Genomic DNA, 18,822 nt, shown 5'->3' on the forward strand with positions numbered 1-18,822 from the left:
TGACCCCATCGCACCCAACAAAAACATTATTTATAGAACAATAGAATATTGCACCACACTTGCACTGCCTTGACCCTATTTCTAAAAATAGAAGGCTCCTGATGTAGAACTCTCATAATGCTACCTTTTAAAAAGCCACTTTATTTCAAATACGCACTTTTACAGTGACCCCATCGAACCAAACAAAAAAAAACGCGGACGTTCCCACCCAAATTTGAAAAAATGTCAGTCATCCTTTTTTAAAAAATGCCAGTCATCCACTCAGCACAATAGGTGCACTTCTTTTGTTCAAAAATCCATTATTCGCTCCACTGAACCGGAAAACCCAATTATCCGCTCCACTGAACCGGAAAAACCAATTATACGCTCCACTGAACCGGAAAGACAATAGGTGCACATCCATTGTTGCGGATTGGGGACCCATTGTTCCGGAGGTGCATATCCATTGTATTGGAGGCGACTCCATTGTATTTCCTTTGTTGTCCCCGCTACGTACAAAATATACTACTCTCAGAGATCCTGCGAATATCAAAGAACCCCTGCTCCATTACAGCACGGAGAGTCATCAGAGTTCTTGATCTAACAACACAGAGTTCTTGATCTAACAGCACAGAGTTCTTGATCTAACAGCATAGACCTCTTGATCTAACAGCATAGACCTCTTGATCTAACAGCACAGAGCTCTTGGTCTAACAGCACAGAGCTCTTGGTCTAACAGCATATACCTCTTGATCTAACAGCACAGAGCTCTTGGTCTAACAGCACAGAGCTCTTGATCTAACAGCACAGAGCTCTTGGTCTAACAGCATAGACCTCTTGATCTAACAGCACAGAGCTCTTGGTCTAACAGCATAGACCTCTTGATCTAACAGCACAGAGCTCTTGGTCTAACAGCACAGAGTTCTTGGTCTAACAGCACAGAGCTCTTGGTCTAACAGCATAGACCTCTTGATCTAACAGCACAGAGCTCTTGGTCTAACAGCACAGAGTTCTTGATCTAACAGCACAGAGCTCTTGGTCTAACAGCACAGAGCTCTTGGTCTAACAGCACAGAGCTCTTGATCTAACAGCACAGAGCTCTTGATCTAACAGCACAGAGCTCTTGGTCTAACAGCACAGAGCTCTTGGTCTAACAGCACAGAGCTCTTGATCTAACAGCACAGAGCTCTTGGTCTAACAGCATAGACCTCTTGATCTAACAGCACAGAGCTCTTGGTCTAACAGCACAGAGTTCTTGATCTAACAGCACAGAGCTCTTGGTCTAACAGCACAGAGTTCTTGATCTAACAGCACAGAGCTCTTGGTCTAACAGCACAGAGTTCTTGATCTAACAGCACAGAGCTCTTGATCTAACAGCACAGAGTTCTTGATCTAACAGCACAGAGCTCTTGGTCTAACAGCATAGACCTCTTGATCTAACAGCACAGAGCTCTTGATCTAACAGCACAGAGTTCTTGATCTAACAGCACAGAGCTCTTGATCTAACAGCATAGACCTCTTGATCTAACAGCACAGAGCTCTTGGTCTAACAGCACAGAGTTCTTGATCTAACAGCACAGAGTTCTTGATCTAACAGCACAGAGCTCTTGATCTAACAGCATAGACCTCTTGATCTAACAGCACAGAGCTCTTGGTCTAACAGCACAGAGTTCTTGATCTAACAGCACAGAGTTCTTGATCTAACAGCACAGAGCTCTTGGTCTAACAGCACAGAATTCTTGGTGTAACAACACAGAATTCTTGATCTAACAGCACAGAGTTCTTGATCTAACAGCACAGAGTTCTTGATCTAACAGCACAGAGCTCTTGGTGTAACAACACAGAATTCTTGATCTAACAACACAGAGCTCTTGACACAACAACGGAAAGCTTCTTGAGCTAACATCGATCAGAGGTCTAGCTCCTACAACATCACACAATTCTCGGTCTGATAAAGGAAGGAATTCTTCTGACTTTGCACCACAGACCTCTTGATCTAACAGCACAGAGCTCTTGGTCTAACAGCACAGAGTTCTTGATCTAACAGCACAGAGTTCTTGATCTAACAGCACAGAGTTCTTGATCTAACAGCACAGAGTTCTTGGTCTAACAGCACAGAGCTCTTGGTCTAACAGCACAGAGCTCTTGGTCTAACAGCACAGAGTTCTTGATCTAACAGCACAGAGTTCTTGATCTAACAGCACAGAGCTCTTGGTCTAACAGCACAGAATTCTTGGTGTAACAACACAGAATTCTTGATCTAACAGCACAGAGTTCTTGATCTAACAGCACAGAGTTCTTGATCTAACAGCACAGAGCTCTTGACACAACAACGGAAAGCTTCTTGAGCTAACATCGATCAGAGGTCTAGCTCCTACAACATCACACAATTCTCGGTCTGATAAAGGAAGGAATTCTTCTGACTTTGCACCACAGACCTCTTGATCTAACAGCACAGAGCTCTTGGTCTAACAGCACAGAGTTCTTGATCTAACAGCACAGAGCTCTTGGTCTAACAGCATAGACCTCTTGATCTAACAGCACAGAGCTCTTGGTCTAACAGCACAGAGTTCTTGATCTAACAGCACAGAGCTCTTGGTCTAACAGCACAGAGCTCTTGATCTAACAGCACAGAGCTCTTGGTCTAACAGCACAGAGCTCTTGGTCTAACAGCACAGAGCTCTTGATCTAACAGCACAGAGCTCTTGGTCTAACAGCATAGACCTCTTGATCTAACAGCACAGAGCTCTTGGTCTAACAGCATAGACCTCTTGATCTAACAGCACAGAGCTCTTGGTCTAACAGCATAGACCTCTTGATCTAACAGCACAGAGCTCTTGGTCTAACAGCACAGAGCTCTTGGTCTAACAGCACAGAGCTCTTGGTCTAACAGCACAGAGCTCTTGGTCTAACAGCACAGAGCTCTTGGTCTAACAGCACAGAGCTCTTGATCTAACAGCACAGAGCTCTTGGTCTAACAGCACAGAGCTCTTGATCTAACAGCACAGAGCTCTTGGTCTAACAGCATAGACCTCTTGATCTAACAGCACAGAGCTCTTGGTCTAACAGCACAGAGTTCTTGATCTAACAGCACAGAGCTCTTGGTCTAACAGCACAGAGTTCTTGATCTAACAGCACAGAGCTCTTGATCTAACAGCACAGAGTTCTTGATCTAACAGCACAGAGCTCTTGGTCTAACAGCATAGACCTCTTGATCTAACAGCACAGAGCTCTTGATCTAACAGCACAGAGTTCTTGATCTAACAGCACAGAGCTCTTGATCTAACAGCATAGACCTCTTGATCTAACAGCACAGAGCTCTTGGTCTAACAGCACAGAGTTCTTGATCTAACAGCACAGAGTTCTTGATCTAACAGCACAGAGTTCTTGATCTAACAGCACAGAGTTCTTGATCTAACAGCACAGAGCTCTTGGTGTAACAACACAGAATTCTTGATCTAACAACACAGAGTTCTTGATCTAACAGCACAGAGTTCTTGATCTAACAGCACAGAGTTCTTGATCTAACAGCACAGAGTTCTTGATCTAACAGCACAGAGTTCTTGATCTAACAGCACAGAGCTCTTGGTGTAACAACACAGAATTCTTGATCTAACAACACAGAGTTCTTGATCTAACAGCACAGAGTTCTTGATCTAACAGCACAGAGTTCTTGATCTAACAGCACAGAGTTCTTGATCTAACAGCACAGAGTTCTTGATCTAACAGCACAGAGCTCTTGGTGTAACAACACAGCATTCTTGATCTAACAACACAGACCTCTTGACACAACAACGGAAAGCTTCTTGAGCTAACATCGATCAGAGGTCTAGCTCCTACAACATCACACAATTCTCGGTCTGATAAAGGAAGGAATTCTTCTGACTTTGCACCACAGACCTCTTGATCTAACAAGACACAGAATCTTTCTCTTAACATAAAACGGAGTCCCAGTTGCTCTAACGTGGATCAAACATTACTTGACATTAAAGTCACTGGCAGAAGAACTCGGTAAGGATGTCTATCGTTTTGCCATCAGCAATGGATGCTTTCCGGGTTCGTGGGGAAGATGTCCATGTAAAGGTCACCACTGATCTGCAGTTGACCTTTCGCTGCCAGATTTCGCCGGAACGCTGTCAGTGTAAAGACCAAGGTCCAAACATTGGAAAGGGGAATTATACTGATTGGCGAAATTGTGGACGCCAGTACAGGCTATGAAGTATCCTTGAATTGAATGTCTTTAAAACAAAATCTTCTTGAATGACCAATTGGTCGTTCTTTGTCATTCCTTCCCGCCTTACTCCCCCACCCCCACTCGATCCCGTCTCTCTGTCCCTCACTATGTCTCTGTCTCTCTCTGTGTCTCTCTCTCTCTCTCTCTCTCTCTCTCTCTCTCTCTCTCTCTCTCTCTCTCTCTCTCTCTCTCTCTCTCTCTCTCTCTCTCCTGTACCTTTTTGTTATGGCTCTGTGTTTCAGGGGTTTTTTGGTGGGTTTTATCTTTCGTTTGTTTGTTTGGGTATTGAGTTTTTGTGTTGGTGATTTTGTTGTTGTTGTTTTTTAATAGCCTAGAGTTGTTACGTCACGTTATATTCTCTATCTAGATGTGTAACTAGATATGTTTACGTTATACAAGAGGAGTTCTATTATTCAACGGTCGTTGTTATTCTTTGGTGGCCTGTGAATGGAACAGTGTTGTTTGTTTTCAGTTGTAATAAAGGTTTATGAACAATATAATGTGTTTAAGTTTTATACCTGATCATATTATTTTATTTTATCAACGGTTAATGTATACAGATGATAAAGAACCTGACTCTTATCAAAATCAAGCATCGGTGGTGGTGGTGGTACTGAGTTCGCATCCTGGAACCGGCTACCACCCACATCGATGTTAACGACTGAACACATAGTCCACTACACCGCCTTCTCTCTCACTAATCACTAATTTTGTCTAATTTTGACAAAAATGGCGTTACGTTATATTTGAACGGCCTCTTAAAGATCCCACAGATAAATGAAACCCTACGACGTTAAACAATGGCTAAGTACTCTTTCCGATCGATTGAAAACATATTCTATTGTACAAAGAACAAAAGAAATCGGGCACAAATTCGACAACTTACGAGGCCTTTTTCTGATTAGCAGCAAGGAATCTTTTATGTGATGCGACCGGCCTCGGTGGTGTCGTGGTTAAGCCATCGGACACAAGGCTTGGCAGGTACTGGGTTCGCAGCCCGGTACCGGCTCCCATCCAGAGCGAGTTTTAACGACGCAATGGGTAAATGTATGACCATTACACCCTCTTCTTTCTCACTAACCACTAACTACTAACAATTAACCCGCTGTCCTGGACAGACAGTTGAGGTGTGTGCCCAGGACAGCGTACTTAAACCTTAATTGAATATAAGTAGGAAAATAAGTTGAAATGAAATGATAATATGTGAAGCATTCCACAGACAGAATGGTGTATATACAGTGTTCGAGATTAACACTATCCCGATATCCCGGGGATACCAGAATTTAATTTGGGACACCAGACTTCAAGAACCCAGTATCCCACCGGGATACCATATAATACTAAATTCTCAGGTGGAATACCAGATTTTGAAATGTTAGTATCCAACTGGGATACTGCCCAAAAAATTTAATCTCGAACACTGATATACCACGGATTTCATTACATAAAGGATTTTATTATTTTTTAAATTATTATTATTTATTTTATTTTATTTTTTATTATTATTATTTTTCATTATTATTTTTTTAATATCCCACAGACAGAATGTTGTATATACAGTGTTCGAGATTAACAGTATCCCGATATCCCGGAGATACCAGAATTTAATTTTGGATACCAGACTTCAAGAACCCAGTATCCCACCGGGATACCATTAAATACTAAATTCTCAGGTGGAATACCAGATTTTGAAATGTTAGTATCCAACTGGGATACTGCCCAAAATGTTTAATCTCGAACACTGATATACCACGGATTTCGTTACATAAATGATTTTATTATTATTTAAATTATTATTATTATTATTTATTTTATTTTTTATTATTATTATTTTTTATTAAAAAAAAAATTAACGATATCCCACAGACAGGATAGTATATGGCACGGCCTTCGTTACATTTTATTATTTGTTAATTTTTTTTTTTTTTTTAATTAATTGAATTTTCCAAAACTACTGACACATTATCATTAATGACATCATTAATGACACATTGATGAATTCATCATCGGCTACTGGGTGTCAAACATTTGGTAAATCTACCTTATAGCCTTCAGAGGAAACCCGCCATAAGCGAACGAGACAACGGGCGGTCCCCCGAATGCCTCCCCCCCCCCCCCCCCCCCCCCCCCCCCCTAGTACTGGAACAAAACTTCAAATTCGAGCAAACATTATAAAGATATTCGGGCAAAATATGCTAACTTGAGACCTTTTTACCGTGTATTTTCATCATTCTACCCGCAAAATTAGTTGTAACCCATATAAAAATACGTAGCGATTCGTTAGCAACCCTATATAGCTGTTTGGTAGTAATGCTAACAAGAATAAGGAAATGTTTTATTCAACGACGCAATCAACACATTTTATTTACGCTTATATGGCGTCGGACATATGGTTAAGGACCACACATATATTGAGGGAGGAAACTAATACGAATAAATGCTGTTATCCAGATTCGGCCATTTTCGTTTAAAGGGACATTCCCGAGTTTGCTGCATTGTAAGATGTTTCCGACTAATAAAATATGTCTACGATTAAACTTGCATATTAAATATATTTTCTTGTTTAGAATATCAGTGTCTGTATATTCAATGTGTTTCTGGTCGTCTTAATATTTGTAAGAAGCCCAAACAGGATTTTGTCTTCAAATAATTTCGTACGTACGAAAAAATACGTTTTAGGAAATAAAATGAAATTTAACTTTGTACAAATATTAAAACGATGAGAAACACGTTTAATATACAGCCACTAATATTTTATGAAGAAAAATATATTTGGTATGTAATTACAGTCGACAAAAAGTCTCTGTTAGTCCATAACATCTTAAACATTGCAGCAAACTCAGGAATGTCCCTTTAATTCGGGCAAAAGCCAGCCTGCACCTACAACAATGAGAGCCCGTACGCCTATGAAGCCCTCTACATGCCCCCCTACCCCCCCCCCCCCCCCCCCCCCACCCCGAATTAGCTGCAAGACATCTTTTATATGCATTTACAGACAGGACAATATATACCATGGCTTTTGCTTTTGATATAGGCTACCAGTTGTAGGGCATTGGTTGTCAAGGGAAAAAAATACCCAATCAGTTAAAGTTCAAATTTGTTTTGTTTAACGACACCACTAGAGTACATTCATTTATAAATCATCGGCTATTGGATGTCAAACATTTGGCAATTCTATCGGTCACGAATGTATTATTCTATTTCTTACATATCTTTAAAAATAACGTAAATTTAACTCGCTTTCGCTCCTAAAACGACTGGTTGTAAGATAAATAATATCTATATGGTTGCTCAGGGAGCATTCACTAGGTAGTGTATTTAACATTACCATCATTTAAAACAAAACACAACAATCCCACAACCGAGCCTATATATTTGTGTGTTTCACAACAGGAAGCTGTTGTTTTAAAAGTGTTACAACTGTCGTCAATTCCCCCGCCCTCTACCGATTAAGGGTCGGGGTGCTGGTGATCCCTTGCACTTGTCAGTGCGGTCTGTCTTCTATTCCACCAACCCTTTTCCTGTCCTAGACGGAGGAGACGGCGCTACAACAACTTGTTCTGAATGTGCACTTAAAACCCTATGACCCAACATGACGTCATTGTCAATTATCACCTGCTTCCACTGATGTCTTTTGATTCTTCATTCATGGAATTACAAATACACATCACGTTGTCCTCAACGTGTAGCTAGCAAAACGCAGCCACAAGGTGCGGGTAATCATTTTCATCTTAGTTAACTGACTGTTCATGTATAAAGCAATTGCTATACAGACACGTCATACAAGTTTTTCATCCTCTTTTTACTTGCTTGCACACGGAGTCCTAAATCCAGTCTTGCGGTAACCAGCATTCTTGCTTGAATGTCACAAAATTCTTGCTCCGGTATCGCATGGGATCCTTCTTGCTTTTAACTTCATAAGGTTCTTGAACTATGTCTACGGTCCTTCTTCAAAAGTTAAAGAATTCACGCTTTACTGACGCACGAAGAGTCTTGATCTAACAACACAGAGTTCACACAGAGTTCTTGATCTAACAACACAGAGTTCACACATAGTTCTTGATCTAACAACACAGAGTTCACACAGAGTTCTTGATCTAACAACACAGAGTTCACACAGAGTTCTTGATCTAACAACACAGAGTTCACACAGAGTTCTTGATCTAACAACACAGAGTTCACACATAGTTCTTGATCTAACAACACAGAGTTCTTATTTAACAACACAGAGTTCACACATAGTTCTTGATCTAACAACACAGAGTTCACACATAGTTCTTGATCTAACAACACAGAGTTCACACATAGTTCTTGATCTAACAACACAGAGTTCTTGATCTAACAACACAGAGTTCACACATAGTTCTTGATCTAACAACACAGAGTTCACACAGAGTTCACGATCTAACAACACAGAGCTCTTGATCTAACAACACAGAGTTCTTATCTAACAACACAGAGTTGACACATAGTTCTTGATCTAACAACACAGAGCTCTTGATCTAACAACACAGAGTTCTTGATCTAACAACACAGAGTTCACACAGAGTTCTTGATCTAACAACACAGAGTTCACACATAGTTCTTGATCTAACAACACAGAGCTCTTGATCTAACAACACAGAGTTCTTGATCTAACAACACAGAGTTCACACAGAGTTCTTGATCTAACAACACAGAGTTCACACAGAGTTCTTGATCTAACAACACGGAGCTCTTGATCTAACAACACAGAGTTCTTGATCTAACAACACAGAGCTCTTGATCTAACAACACAGAGTTCACACAGAGCTCTTGATCTACCATCCCACGGAATCCTTGTTCTAACATTACGATGTCCTCCATCCAGTACAGCACAGAATTTCAGAGTTCTTGCACTAAGGCACAGTCTGTCTTTCTCTTAACCTAAAACGGAGTCCCAGTTGCTCTAACGTCGCACGGCGTCTTGAATCAAACATTACTTGACATTAAAGTCACTGGCAGAAGAACTCGGTAAGGATGTCTATCGTTTTGCCATCAGCAATGGATGCATTCCGGGTTCGTGGAGAAGATGTCCAAGTAAAGATCACCACTGATCTGAAGCTGACCTTTCGTCTCTCCCGTGGTGTCCACCAGTGGCGTAGCGGGAGAGAGACACAGGGTCCATGCTCTCCAATCAAATCTTTTTTCTGTTTTTACTGTATTAAATTTTATAAATTCAGGGGTTCAAATGCAGGGATTCAAAAAGTTTTAAAAAATTACTTGCCACAGGGCAAGTGCCAATCAGATATTCACTTGCCCCATATAGTTTTCCACTTGCCCATACTTCTTACGGTAACCAATTGTGTTACTCCTATTTAATTTAATAGTGTTTAATAATGTAATAATATTAAAAGTAATTGGCTTCATTGCACAAATAACGGATTTTACCATTAGGTTACAACACTTACTCAGGTAGTACTAAATTTATATGCCTGTCCAGTAGTATCCACTGTCTTCTCTAGCCTATTTGTTGATTTTAACTTTATTTTTTAAATAGTGCCCATTTCTTGATTTAAATTTTGTTATTTGTTTGGTAGTGTCCACTTGTTCATCTCAATATAAGTATTGTGTCGATGTATGTCTTAGTAGCCGTGGATGTAGCGAGAACCCTTTCCACTTGTGAACCATTGTGAAAAATATTTAGGGATTTTGGCCCATGTGTCATTATTGTGAGTATATTATTTAACATTCTCTGCCCTAAAACACTTCTCTGGGATGTTTTCACCCTGTTCATAGCTGAGAAAAAGTCTCTCGCAAATAGCCGTGGCTGGGCTCAAAGTAAACATGAACTCTGTTACTCTGCAAATGTTTTTAAATGGTGCATGATTGGTAAACAACAGAAGGGTACGGGGTGTACATCCATTGCAGCCTTGTATTTTTAATTTATTGAGCATAATTTATTTGTTAAAAACTATTAATAAAGCAGAAAAAAGTAATATATTCATGTATGCTTAAAGGGCACCATCAAGATTATGGCGTAGGGCTAATAAAATCTAACTTGTCACGATTATGACGTAGCGCTAATGAAATCTATTTTCACCATACTCGTTCATTTTACACGAACGTAGATTTATATTTGCAAAGTAGGCCTACTGAAAAACATAAAGTATGTTCTGCTACACGGTTATGATAGCTAAGTTATAGTTACATCATCCTTTTCCGAGAGATTTGTCTAGTTAGACCACGGTTTTTGCGGCCGTTGAGTGACGGGTGTAATGATCGAGAGCGTAGCCCGAGATCTATCACACCCGTCACTCAACGGCCGCAATAACCGTGGTCTATCTAGACAAATCTCTCGGGAAAAGGATAATGCAACTAGCTTGTACGACGTCCCCATTACAGATTTATATTGTAGCTTTATTAGTAATGTTAGTGAAAGTGTTACTTTTTAAAACAATGTTCTAATTTACTTCCTGCTGAACTATACGTGACCTGGGGCCGTATGCATGAGGCGCGGATAAAACTAAACGCGGATAGCGGCTAAACGCGGATTGCTAATAGCGTTTAAATTTATTCGCTTTTTGGTATGCATAAACGTAAATGACGTCGCGAATAGCTATCCGGCGGCGTTATTTTTAGATTGGGGGAACTCCTCGCCGCGCATGGCATTCAGGAACCGAACGTTGCGCTTACAATGTACTTTTGTAAACAAAAAGAACAGTGTTTCGTTTAATATTTATAAATAAATAAAATATATAAATAAATGTATAAATGTATGAAATAAAATAAAATTAAATTAAATTAAAAAATAATAGGCCTAATACAAAAATAATAATGAAAATAAATAAAATTAAATACATAGTTATAAGAAGAAAAAAAATATATAGCGTGGGTCTACAGGCTGGTAGGTACTGGGTTCGGATCCCAGTCGAGGCATGGGATTTTTAATCCAGATACCGACTCCAAACCCTGAGTGAGTGCTCCGCAAGGCTCAATTGGTAGGTGTAAACCACTTGCACCGACCAGTGATTCATAACTGGTTCAACAAAGGCCATGGTTTGTGCTATCCTGCCTGTGGGAAGCGCAAATAAAAAATCCCTTGCTGCTAATCGGAAGAGTAGCCCATGTAGTGGCGACAGCGGGTTTCCTTTCAAAATCTGTGTGGTCCTTAACCATATGTCTGACGCCATATAACCATAAATAAAATGTGTTGAGTGCGTTGTTAAATAAAACATTTCTTTCTTTGACGGCAATAATGTACTTTTTGTCGGAATTTATACAAATAAAGAACTGGGTTTTTTTCATGTGGATTATGAGCCCCACACCTACCCACACCCTCAACCCTACCACCACCGCAACAAGAGTCTTCTTTTAGTTCAGTATACGAAATGGACTGAACATTTATTAAATGCTCAATTATGGACACCACGAGAATGGAACTTGTAATTTCAGTTTTTCATTAATTTGTCATTGCTTTCAATAAGCTCTACAAAGATTTGATTTCCATTACTATACCGAGTGCAATAACATTAATCCGTCAAACCAACTGTATCTTAAATAACTAGTAATGTTAACTATTGCTTGTTGTTTTTTTACACTTTTAATACATAGGGACTTAATTCCATGTTACACGTATATATACTCTATTCCATGTTGAAACTTAAAATACCATAAAAATAAATGACGTTTTGTACATGATATACAAAATATACAGAGAAAGAAAATAAGGGAACACTTAGTATTGAATACTATTATCGTCCTAATGTCTGTTTAAAGTACGAAGATGTAATGTGGGAGTCACTGAATAACAGGAATGTAAGACTGGGTGACAGTAATGTGAGACTGAGTGACAGTAACACAGTTAACTTCCTAACATAATAGATGAGAGTTTTTGTTGCAGTCACTATCTCCTGTAAGTGTTGGGGGTGATCCCTTATTTCTTTCAATCGGTACATATTGCCAAACAGGGCATACACTGTAATACACAACAACAACAATTCAAAGAAATATTTATAATTTATTTCACCTTACAAATTGCAAAGAGTGAAGCAAGTATAGTGTAGAAAAAAATAAACCAAGTGTAGATAACTTAAGATAAACCCATCTTAAATTGTTAATTAAATTGGATGACATGTCAGAGGGAACATGTAATTAAATACTTACTCAATATTGTACATGAACAAAATTATTACTCAAAATTATTTTTTATTCTTTATCAGATTTTAAAACAATTTCATGTATTTTTCATATTTATTTTGTTAATTTGTCGTTATTTTATTAATTGTTTTGCATTGTACTTCTCAATTATAATCATCTAACTGTAACGTTATTTTCCTGTTGCGTATTGATTTAATTTTAAAATTCAAAATAAAGATGTATGAAAAATGTAAAATATGAATATCATTTTGTGTCAACAGAGCAGGTAAAACAGAAAGTTCACATTTACTTATTACTTTGTCATCTACAGCTGTCTTTAAGAGTAAATGTATATTAGTACATAACAGCTCTGCTATCAACATCATGAACCACTTGGGTTGAAATCTCTTTCATACCAAAGTTATATTGTAACAAAACAAAACCTGGATCACTGTCATTGTATTTCTCTGAATCAGATGGAGGCTTTTAGCACAGTTATGCAGCATTACACAAACTGTAATAACTTTATGAATCTTAGAATGTGGTGGAGTGGTGGTTTCGAATATGAACCAAGTGGACCTTTTTCTATTTTATTTTTGCACCACCCGAAACTCCATATTTATATTCGTCCGAAGCCCCCGAATTCCTCCCGCCCCAGCCTACGCCCCTGGTCGGTCTCGGTCTCTCTCTCTCTCTCTCTCTCTCTCTCTCTCTCTCTCTCTCTCTCTCTCTCTCTCTCTCTCTCTCTCTCTCTCTCTCTCTGCTATCTATATACACACACATATTTTACACACACAAACACACACACACACACACACACACACTGTCTGCAGTACCTGCACATTGACAGAATGACATTTGATACATCCATATTCGTTTTGTGGTTTGGCACCTGCTGAAGAGTGTTGTCAGTCCATCTCACCAAATTGTTGACTGATGCATGTCTATAACATAAAATGAACACATACATAAATAAGTGAGTCAACAAATCAATGAAAGTAGCTTATATAATTATTATATATCTTGCACGTGTTTTCAATAAAAATAAAATTAAACTACTTGTTTCAGTTACGAAAACTATGTTCCACTAAAAGGGTAGCCTACACTACAGTACTGTGCATGGCCATTTCAATCATCCGGTAGGTACCGCAGACCAAAAAAAAAATTAATTTGTTTTCTTTCTTTATGGTCATAGTTTCATTAAATATGTTGCTCTTATTGAAAAAACATCACTATATTATCCAAATGAAGCAAAATAAAGTCGTAGTAGCCTTGTACTTCTGTGACCAAACATGGCCGACATGACGATTTTAATTGTCATTTACGTTCACTTTTGTAAACCAAAAAATAACAGAGAAATTTCTGTTGTAAGCTTATACATGTTACAAGCAGTTATCAATGTTGCATCTCTGAAAATTTCAAGTGAAAATATAAAGGATTACTATTATTTCTGATAACATATGTATTCTTGGGGTAGGTTCGAAACCGCTCCAAAATGACCAAAAAAAACAGAAATCTTGGAATACGTAATTTAATGACATAATAATTGATGCAAATGTTACATCAGAATAACATTTTCAGTTCACATTTATTTACGCTTATACAATAATGTACATCCAGACCAATAATAAAAAGGAAAACATAAAGGTTTAGATCGCAGATGGAAAGTGGATACACGTTACATAAAAAATAAGCTTCTTGTTTCAAAATATTTTTTTTTTTCATAAACTCATAATAATATTGAATACTTGAAGATTTCAATAAAAGATGCAATAAAACTTATCATATGTACCAGTCTTTTAACTCAAACCAGTAAAAACTTATCACACGACGAATGCCAATGATTGGCCAATATGTTTAATCAATTTCTTACAAAAATATTTACATACTTTACACCTTCAATATCATTATTAGAAACAAAGCAATATAAGTAGCCATATTTCACCTTTGAAAGGAATGTCCAAACACTCGTACAATATCAGAAAGGTAAATTTCTATCCAGAAAAAATATCCCCAAAACATATTTTAGCAGCTGAAACACTTAAGGCATGAGACAGCAGTCACACGTGTGCTAAATAATTTACTAAATGCAGCTATGATTATTTTAGTTCAATAAAGTGCTTTATAAAAACAAATTCAAACAATGAATTATTATAAATATAACTATATACCACTTTGAATTATAATAAAACATTTATGGCTAGATCTACCAAATTTAGCATCCATGAAAGAGTATTAGTCTAAATTTGTCTATGAATTATTGTCACACACTTCATTTCTGTTCTAGGTTCTGTCACAGTTGGAAACAGAAAACATAACAGCATCAAGCTTGAAGTATAATTGAATCTACTGAAAGTTGTCTCATAACCACGTGTACTCTCCCACTCCGTTTTCATTTCAGGTTTCTCCATAGACGCACAGAGACTACACATTTCCTGAATAAAGAAAAATACCCATTATGACCATGGTTATTTATCTTTTTGTTTCAAATATTGTAATTAGTTTGACATAATATTTGTAAACAGAAATATTCATTACATCAGATGAAACACATTTTCAAAATTTTAATGTTTTTTCTGTATGTAGTTATTTTCACTTTACTTTTAGTATCTTTTACAAATAATTAATTCTTTACCATTTTTAACAGTAATATTCATTGATGAAGTGATGAAAAAGTATAATTATACTTAGAATTTAATGTTACTTGGTTACCAAAAAATTTAAGTTTGTGTCACAATGTGAGAAGTTATGGTACCTGAAACATTTTCTTTCAAAAAGGTATTTACAAATATAACAGACTTAAAAAGTACAAATTCTGTTTAATTTATTTCCATTGCATTAATACTATTCTTTTGTATAAAACTGATCCAGTCATATGCTAAACTCATTCAAATGATTAACCTAAAAATAGATTTACGTCTATATTTGAATAGTTATGCATTATCAAAATGTTTTTTAAAATCAACTTCAGCTATCAGAAACTGCTGAGTCATCATGATAAGCAAAACATTATTCATGGGCGGATCCAAGGGGGGGGGGGGACCAGGGGGACGCATCCCCCCAAAAAATTGTTCAAGTGCCCTCAAAATGTCCAAGTGCCCTTTTTGTTTGTAGAATTGTAGATAAATGAAATCAAGATTTTCGTGTACATGCGCAAGCTTGCAGATATGTGTCTGTGTTATTGAGTCTCAATGGGGCCCCATTGAGGTTCTAACGCGAGTGACGCCAATTTACTTCATTATTGCTAGTATATTATGACGTAGAACTGTAGGAATTCATATTAATTGTAAATATCAAAACTTGTAGTAAGGTGCCCTTTTGACGAGTCAATGTGCCCTTCTTTTTTGGTCCCCCCTTAAAAATATTTCCTGGATCCGCCCATGTTATTTTAAGTTATTTTGAATTAAATATGCATTGTCTTCTAAAAATAACGCTTCAGTATGATATATATTCTACCCAAAAAGTTAATAATGGGTGGATAAATAATGACAAAGCATCAAATACGTTTAATTTTATCAAAATGTGTCCCTGCTGTGAAGTTCTATAATTTCGCTTTTGCGGGTCAGTGGGTCAGAGTTACCTCCCTTGAAATAGTTTCGATGTCGAATTAAACTAAATTGCTGCTTTTTTTTAATTACCAAAAAATTCTTTTTATGCTGTTTTATTATATTACTATATATATCTATCAATATCTCAGTGAAATCGCCCTTTTTGGGGCAAAATAAGACGTATTCAAAGTTTCACTTGCCTCAAAAAAATTCTTTTTGTAGTCGTTCAACTTCGGAAACAGGATATACATCAATCGGAAGGTGTGTACTTGTCATAACAACAAAAAAAACGTGCAAAATCGTCATCAAAATAAGCGTATTCTGGCCTTGAACAACACTACCAATTGTGAACCAAACTCGTGACATTTCGGAATATGGGCGCAGCTGCGCCCCTAGCGGCGGCTGCGGTCGCTACATCCGGTGGTTTAATATTACCCACGCGTACCGAGTTTTCGTGGCATTAGCGAAGAATTGGTTACTATTATAAACAAAGCAAACATACAACTAATATTTTTTCACTAAGTTAAAATTCACTTACCCTACTATGCTTTGCTACATAAAATAAATTCATCCCCGATGGAAATTGCCGACACAAGATCACCGTCGAGGCCTCTGGAAAACCCGTCTGCATAATGACGTACCTATCAATTCGGGGTATACGTCATTCAGTCAATCTATGGCAGGTCTGTGATGGCAACCAGTTTCTCTTGTCGCGAACGTAAAGTGGGAATTTCCGTAAAGAATCGAAGCACAAAATATGTTAGTCATTGTTATAATATAACTTATATTTAACATGTATCCAAACACACAAACGTCCAACGTAAATGTAACATATTTACAGGTCTGGTTTCTTCACAGCTGCTCGAAGATACATGTATGTTTATTCTTCCTGCTTGCTTGTTTGACAATGTAGTTTAATAATACTTACATTAATTGATGCAATCTTGAACATTTTGTTCTCCGGTATCCAGGGACGCTTTCTCTTCAGAAACGTTCGCTAGGTGGCGCAGTACACATGAACTGTCGCGAGATATGACGTTTTTGGGAAATACCCCGAATTGGTGAGTACCACGAAATGGCAAGACAATTTAGTGAAAATCTAAAACTTTATTTGCTTACCTTAGGCTAGTTGTTCGACAAGCCGTTGTTTATGTTCCCAGGCATACCCACCCCAATAAAGACATACAGATTAATTTCTATATTTCCATTTTTGTATGTTCCCCAAATAACCTTCCCATTTTTGGATAAGTTGTCGACGTATTTTCGTGAACAACATACATGTATGACGTAATCAAAATTCGTGCTTACGTTGTTTGAAGTTAAAAAGAAATAGGAAGTACAATGCCAATGGGAGGGTTTTTGATGGGAGACGGTTTTCGATAGGTTACATTAAAAGATTGAAGACATTGCATGGCGATGTGGAAAATACAAACAGACTGAATTTAATATGTAATAATTATTACATAAAAACAAGTTCCTCACCGATCAGTTACCATAGACATATTGAAAGTGTTGCAAACTTGTACCTTTGTAGATTTTTGACAGCGATGTTAACACGCCCAACCGACTGGACACTTCGATGTTTCCTGATATTTCATCTGCGATCTTCAGAATATCTTGTTGTTCAAATTTAAATTCTTCATGTTTTTTCACATTATAAAATGTGTCAAATTGCTTTGTTCGATCAAGAAATAACCAGTTTTGTCGACATATTTGCCTGTTTCTGAATCGCAACACACCAGCGCGGCCATTTTCCTTTCAGACTTATTCGGCGGATAGGCCTTTATACGGAGAAAATGTAGCGAATAGCGTTATTCGCGTTTAGGCTATTCGGGGAGCTCTATCCTGCCGTCATGCATACCAAATTTCCCCACTTATCCGGCGGATAGGAACTATTCCCGGATAGTGGACTTATCCGCCCCTCATGCATACGGCCCCTGTAGGCGTAACTTTCTTCAGCCATTCAGCAATCGCTAAAATTTAGGTCAGACACGCCCGTGATCTAACTATGGTATATACCACGGGTAAAATCAAAGGGGCCGACACCAAAGCGTGGTACAAACAAAAATATATTGCAATGTTTATAAGAATACAGTTTATAGAATACAGCTTTACGCCCCCTTTATTTGCAAAGAGCAGATTCCGGAGTCCACCGCGTTAACGTCTAATATTATTTGAATATGACAATTTTAAACTGTTGCCCACCTCATATGCCATGTTTGCAAGGATTAAACATTTTTATTGCATACACAAGGCGTGTATATTTTATTTTTATATAAGCTGTAAAGCGTATTGGACGCTATTTCCAAGTTTGAAGATCATCGAACCGACTACTTGTACGAATTCAGTCGAACGTTCAGTTGCGGAAATTACATATCTTAGTCGATAGTAAAAGGGGAATAACTCTAAAATTGTTATTGAACTTTTCAACACATTGTTTTCCGTTTTGGTGTGTTAGGTCTCACTACAAAGATGTCATCTGCCATTGAAACCCATGTTAAATTGCCCAACTTCAAACGAAGATTGCCAATAGAACGGTTTCTCGTTGGCACTAACAACATACACCATTGCGAACATACATTATATAAGCATTTATTTTCACTCCAAAATTGAGAACATTTCCGTCTCAGTTTTTTGCTATATGACCGCATCTGGCTGTAGTACCGGTCCGAACAGGTGGTTTATTAACCGATTCACTCCGGCTTTCTCTTGCGCTATATACCCATGTCCCAAAAGGTCGATGCACAATATTACAAAATAACATGGGCAAAATATAGCCAGAAGGCTTACCATTAAACATACATATTGTTTTAATTCTTCACCATTTCCTAGAAGTGAATATGTGAACCATAACGTGTCACAATTAGGAACTATACCGTGATAAATGAACTCTCACCCGGAAGTGATCTGTGTAGTGAGACCTTACCGTCAATGTATTTGACGTCAAACATAGGATTATTGTGG

General features: G+C 37.8%; 1 long non-coding RNA gene across 2 annotated transcripts in view; it reads right to left on the bottom strand.

Moving 5' to 3' along the window:
• The window catches only part of LOC121386948, a 34,711-nt gene extending 17,708 nt beyond the window's left edge, over positions 1-17,003 (bottom strand). The window contains exons 1-2 of one of the 2 annotated variants that reach the window (XR_005959740.1): positions 16,787-17,003; positions 13,147-13,254 (exon numbers count right to left, since the gene is read on the bottom strand). This is a non-coding gene — a long non-coding RNA (uncharacterized LOC121386948). Of the gene's footprint in view, positions 1-13,146; positions 13,255-16,396; positions 16,749-16,786 lie in introns of those variants that run through there. The other variant, XR_005959741.1, reaches the window with a different exon arrangement.
• Positions 17,004-18,822: the final 1,819 nt, after the last annotated feature.

Source organism: Gigantopelta aegis, chromosome 12, assembly GCF_016097555.1.
Source record: "Gigantopelta aegis isolate Gae_Host chromosome 12, Gae_host_genome, whole genome shotgun sequence".
NCBI lineage: Eukaryota > Metazoa > Mollusca > Gastropoda > Neomphalida > Peltospiridae > Gigantopelta > Gigantopelta aegis.